Consider the following 6699-nt stretch of genomic DNA (forward strand, 5'->3'; position numbering starts at 1 on the left):
TCTCATAGGAGTGTGTGCTCTTAAAAGATAGTATATTGGAGGTCTGACAGTCCTCAGCACATAGAAAGTCTTGACTGGGTGGTGCCATTCATAATAGAATATTCCAAGGGAGAAGAGACCTTTCAGGACAGACTATTAGAGCTGGGAGGGCAAAATTGCCCAATAAAATAATAGAAGAACCAAAGAAAAATGATCATCAATTTGATTCCTTAAAGAACCTTGATTACTTAAGACTTATTGTTAATGAGCAGAACATTAATTGCTCATAATAACTTTCAAAGTACAATGCATTTTAAATAGAGTATGTAGAATGATGAATGTTTGCTCTAGGAGGAATCTGAAATTAGAGAAGTTAGAAGAATGATAGAATTTAGATTTTCAGAGCCAATACAGCCCATAGAACTTTCATTGTCATCCTGCAGAATATGGATTTTTTTCTCTGTTTTCATGGATTCAAAGAATATAGGGAGAAAGGTTCACTTAAACTCCAAGAACATGGAAGAAATTTTGAATCGGGACTGCCCAATGAGTTCTACAACCTAGAACATGAAAGATAGGAGAGACTTTAAAACACAGAAAGTGGTAGCTGGACAGTGCCATAGAACAAAAATAATTTGAGTCAGTGGGACCTTACTTAAGAGTATGGGACCTGAGAATAGCTATGGAGAAGAGAAAGTGAGAGCTGGGAAGGCAACCTAGATCAGAGCAAGAGAGCACATAGAATATGGAATTTCTGATGTGAGTAGGTTCTATAAGAACAGAGCTAGGAGGTATGATAAAACCTAGATTTTCAGAGCTAGTAAGGAGACTTATAACTCAATGGCATCCTTGTTTTTTCTTTTGATGTTTTAAGGCACCAAGGCATAGAGAAATACAGGGTTTTTGAAACCCTACTACCAAAAGATCTTTGTCACTTGAAAAATATTTATTTCTATATAATTTATATTAGGATAGTGGTAATTGTGAATTAAAGATCAAGTCCCAGACCATAGAACTAAAGGTTTTAGTTTATAACCTGATGTTGTATATGGTTCCACAAAATAAAAACAGTCCCTGATTAAACATGCAATTCTTTGTAGCTATTGCGGTTCCTATTTTGGGGAATGGATAGAAAATATTTACTCTCTACCATACATTTTTAAGTCCAAAGCATTTCAAAGGAGGACTGTTTGTGCTGTCATTTTTATAACTAAGACCCATGAACAGTGCAATAAGAGAAAAATAATCTAATATAAAGGGATAGAATATCATAGGAAGGTTCACCCTTGGAACCTGTGTTGTCAGAGCTATGAAGATCTTTAGCACATAGAGCTTGCTTGGAAGATGCCATTGAAGGGAGACTTTTCCAAGTAGAAGGAGAATTTAGACTACTATTGTTCTAGCTAGAAGGACAGAATTCTCAATGGAATTCTTAAGAATATGATGTTTTATATTCACAGAACACAAAGGCATGAAGAGAGAGAGAGGTAAATCTAAACTCTAATAACAGAGTATAATTATGGATTCAAATGCTAGATTTATTTTCATGTAATTTAGCACAGTGTTAGTTGGGAGGTGCCCTTCAAGGGAGAATGTTCTAGGTAGAAAAGAGCTTAGGTTACTGAATATTAGACATGAACTGGGAGAACTATATAATATTTTTTAAAATAGTGAGCAGCTTGGTGGCTCAGTGAATTGAGAGCTAGGCCTAGAGACAGGAGGTCCTGGGTTCCAGTTTGGCCTCAGACACTTCCTAGCAGTGTGACACTGGGCAAGTAATGGAACCCCCATTGCCTAGTCCTTACCACTCTTCTGCCTTGGATCTGATACACAGTATTGCCCCAGAAGTGCAATAACTTTTCAAGAGCAATGCATTTAAAAGAGACACCATTAGTCCTTTTAAATCATTGTATTGCTCAGAGACTTTTCCAGTACACTAAAATAAAGTTGATTTTTTAAAAGGCCTAGAATTTTAGGGTCTGTTTCAAAGGGAAATATCAGAGGTAGGCAAGAAGATAGAATCAAGATTTTCAGGACAAGGAAAGCAGTCTGGTAGTGAATATTGAAGGCAGAATACAAGACCTAGGATGGTATGTAGTACATATGATATCTGAGCTTGGAGGAACATTGATTTTTGAAGTTATCATGGGCCTTAGGATTCAAAGAATCACAGTTGAGAGGGAGTTTGTTTTTTACGTACTCAGTGGACAATACATGAGGAACATAGACAATTAAAAACAGGAACATAGTTTATTTACAGTGAGAATTATAGCAGTTATTTCAGTAGAATTTAGGTCAATATAGTGATGATGCTGTGAATTACAACCCAGTTCTCCACAACTGTATCAGGAAAGTGAGAAGGTGAAAATATAGGGTCTTATCTGTCTCAAAAATTAGATGGGAAAAAATGGGCAAAAATTGATTCCCTGTACTTCCTTGAAGGGACAATACTGTCAGTAGTAGAGTATGGGAAGTATTTATTGAGTACCATCATGTGTCAAGTATTTTCCACTTCTAAATCAATGTCTTGATGAGACAAATAAAGTTCATTAAGATAAAAATAAACACAGAAATGAAAAGAAAAATATAAAATTTTAGAGCAGAGTGGTCAAACTCAAATAGAAATGGGAGCCACACAACTGTACATAAGGAGCCCTGCAAAGTGCATATTGACTTAGTTTTGAAATACATGAAAATATATACACACACATATGTATGTATATATATATATATATAATGAGATCTGTGTTTTTATCATTTTAAAATACTTTCAATTTTCTAAATTTACGCCTTAATCTGATTCAACTATACTTCAGCTATTATGGGCCTCATGACTCATGTCTGACACCTCTGCTGTAGACCAAAGAATGTCAGAGTTTTCTGAAAGGGTTTGTTTGTGATTTTTTAACCCCTTACTTTTCACCTTAGAATTAATACTGTTCCAAGGCAGAAGAGCAGTAAGGGCTAGGCAATGGGGGTTAAGTGACTTGCCCAGGGTCACACAGCTAGGAAGTGTCTGAGGTCACATTTGAACCCAGGACCTCCCATCTCTAGTCCTGCCTCTCAATCCACTGAGTTACCCAGCTGCCCCCTGTGATTTTTTTGAAGGAAGAATATTAGAGGATGAAGAGAGTTTAGAATCTAGAGTACTAGAGCTGGCTGAGCAGAGCTGTGGGTGAACATTGAAGCCAGAGTACATAGAATGTTTGACCTTGAAGGAAAAATTAGAATGAAGAAGTAAGATGGATGGTTCCTGAACCCTGGAATGTGGGAAGTAAGAGGCACCTTAGAGAACAGAGAGTAGAAGATGGTGACAGCTTGAGAACACAAATTGTCAGAGCAGGCCTGGGAGTCATCATAGAACACAGAATTTCTGACCTAGGAGGCACCTTTCAAAAATACCCAGAATGTCAGAGGTGAGAGGGTAACATAGAACAGAGATCCTCAGACCTGGGAGATGCCATAGAACTTGGAGCCTCATAATTGAGAAGATGGGTTTTTTTCATGCATTCCAGGGTCCAAGGCATGGAGAGTCTGATTGAAAACTAAGTAACAAAAGATATTTGTGGTTTGAAATAGAAACTTGATTTTCATATAATTTAGATTTTGAGAGAGGTGACTGGCTGAATTGAACTCCACTTCTGAATCCCAGAGGAAAAGGTGTAAGTTTAGAATCCAGAGCCTTATATGGCTCTGAGAAATCAAAACAATCCCCCAAGAGAAATGATTTCTTGTAGTAGCCTGATTAAGTAAGACTGCTTTGAATATTCCTGTTATTGGGAATGGATTTAGAGGATTTATTGATAACTCTAAGGTATTAAGTATGGTCCATTTAAAAGAGGGACTATGCTGCGATTCTTTTACTAAGATTCATGTGTAGTTCAATAAGAGAAAAATAGACAACACAATGGAATATCCTTGGAGGCTTGGCCCTTGGATGAGAAAATGTAAGAGCTGTGAGGGTCCTGTTTGAGAGATGGCATGCAAGGGAGAACACTTGAGATGGGAGAAGAGAGCAGAGAATACAGACTATTAGAATTGGGAGTACAGAAGTACAAAATGTGAAAAATGAGGAGTCAGAAATGTAATCCTTGCAATTTCTTGAGTGAGTGAGACTGCTGCTGGTAATCAATTGGGAGTATTTTCTGATGACTAAATTGTGAAGTATGTTAGGAGGGATGGCATTGGTGCCATGTTGCTTAGACTCATTTGCAGTGTAAGATGATAACAATTAAAAAAGATGAAAATCCTAGAATTTTAGAGCAGAGTGGGACCAGAGAACAAAAAACAGCAGGGCTGTGAGGGTGCTTTGAACATAGAATGCCAGGCTTGGAAAGGACCTTTCAAGAGGGAATGATAGGGGTGGGACAGAGAAGATTGGGAATTTCAGCAAAAAGAAGGCAGTCTGGATTTTAATGTCACAAATGAAAAGCAGAATATCAGACCAGAGAGCGTATATAATATATTATTTATCTGGACTTGAAGGAAATTTAGAATCTAGACTATGGGATTTGGAGCCCTTAGAACCTGGAATATGAGATGGAGGAGGGACATAGAAGAAAGTGGCAGATAGACAGAGCCAAGGAACAAAACTAGAACAAAAACACAGCCAGTGGGACCTTAGTACATAGATTATGGGCCTTGAAAGTAGTAGTGGAGGAAAGAATGAGAGAGCTGAGAGGGCACTGAGAGAATGGAATATCAGAGCTAAGGGAGCAGGTCGAATCCAGGAGAGACTTAGACCTCACAGGATCACAGGCAGAATGGAGTCTGAGTTTATGTACTTAGTGTGCAGATGTATAGAGAGGCTCAAGGGAATATAAAAACAAGAACAAAATATACTTAGAATATGAAATGTAGCAGTTATTTCAGTAAAATTTATATCAATCCATTGGTGATGCTGTGATTTAAAACTTAATCCTAGAAATAAATCTAGGGAACATTGAAAGGTGAAAATAGGTCTTATCTACCTCAAAAAAATACAACTCAGCAAAACAAAACTGACCCCCTACAATTCCAAAAATGCTCTAGATATTACTATTATTGTTAACGAATAGGAGTATTGAAGAAAAATGAGATAAGGAAACAGGACTCAAAGAAACACCATTGTGATTTTAAACCATTGTACTTCTTATTCTAAGACAGATATGATATGCAACGTAATAAAAAATAAATAAATGAAAAGAAAAATACAAACCTGTCTAAGGAGTTCTAGGCCATAGAACATAAACTGTCATGGCTAGAAAGATCTTTAGAAGTAGGTAAAAAAGCCTAGAATCTCAAAGGAGGGAGAGTTTTTAGAAACCAAAAATATCCAAGTTGAGAGGGTCTTGTCTCAGTCTGGTGGTACCTTTTAAGAGAATATGGGGGTGGGGGGGGAGATAGCACTTAGAATGGAGAATTTCAGGGCTGGAATGGCAGTCCAGGATCTGTGTGTCAGATCTAGGAGTTGACAAACAAGCCAGAATATTAGGTCTCAGCAGGCACATAGAATAAATATCAAGTGTCAGAACTTGGAAGCACTTTCAAATCAAGAGTGGACGGGGGACCTCAAAGTAAGAATATTGAATGTAGTAGGCACGTGAGGATGTAATTACAACACAAGTTATCCTGTGACCTCAGCCCATCAAATTTCAGGCTGGGGAGTTGGTATAGTGAAGAGAATGTCAGAGGTGCTTGGATACTTAGAACAAGTCATCTTAGAGTCAGAAAAGCTCTTTAATAGAGAATGGGAGATCCAGCAATGACCTTAAAACCACAATATGTCCTTTTTTCCTGATGTTCTCAGCAATCCAAGTGTTAGGAGGGATAGATAAAATTTGAAATGAAGTATATTTATGGTGTAAGATACAACATATATTTCAATATAATTTGTCAGCAAAATGGTGATGGTCTAAGTGGAAAACTTGGTCTTGAACCACACAGCCAAAGAGGAAAGATAAATGTATAATACTTACTTTGGCTCCCCCCTCCCCAAATGTAGTGTAAGATTTAAATTTAGGTTTCGACTCAATATGAAAGTTATAAAAGTGGTTGGTATTTATAAAATATTAGCCCCTAAGTCAAAATGACTGTTAACAGCTTTTATTTACAATAAAGTAGAAAAAGTGAAAGTGGGAAATGTAGAAAAGAGACAGAGACAGACTTCACTAGAGAAGCACTTAGGGCTGATAGGAAAAGGAAAAAAAAGAAAGAAAATATTTCCATGTAGTGCCTTGATGAGGAAAGACTGCTATGATTATTACTGTCATTGCTAAGTGAATAATACATATGGAAAAATAAGGTAAGTTTTTAAAAAGTACATACTTTTGTTATTTTCAATCATTGTATTGCTAAGCAATCAGAGGGCCTTAGAACATTAAATAGTTATACCGGAATGACCTTTAGAACATAAGGAAAATCTTAACACAACATCAGGAGGGGGAACATCCTTAAAAACTCAGTGGTATAGCTGGGAGGACCTTTAGGACATAGATTTTCTGATCTGGGCTGGTCCTGAGAACATGAACATGAAAACACATACACACACACACACACAGGTCCTCATGGCTGGGAAGGAGGTTTTGTTGGTTTTATTTTTTTCAAGATGCTCAGTGGTCAAGATATTAGGAGGGACAGATAAATTTAAAAAATGATAACTATATTTATGGCATGAGATGCAACATTTATTTTAATATAATTTATATCAGCACAATAGTGATGCTTTGAATTAAAACTCAG

General features: G+C 36.9%; 1 long non-coding RNA gene across 2 annotated transcripts in view; it reads left to right on the plus strand.

Annotated features, from left to right (window-relative positions):
* LOC103101359 (uncharacterized) overlaps positions 1 to 6699 on the plus strand; it is a 179255-nt gene that overhangs the window by 135453 nt on the left and 37103 nt on the right. The gene's annotated exons all lie outside the window — the stretch shown is intronic.

Source organism: Monodelphis domestica, chromosome X (assembly GCF_027887165.1).
Source record: "Monodelphis domestica isolate mMonDom1 chromosome X, mMonDom1.pri, whole genome shotgun sequence".
In the NCBI taxonomy this organism is placed as follows: Eukaryota; Metazoa; Chordata; class Mammalia; order Didelphimorphia; family Didelphidae; genus Monodelphis; species Monodelphis domestica.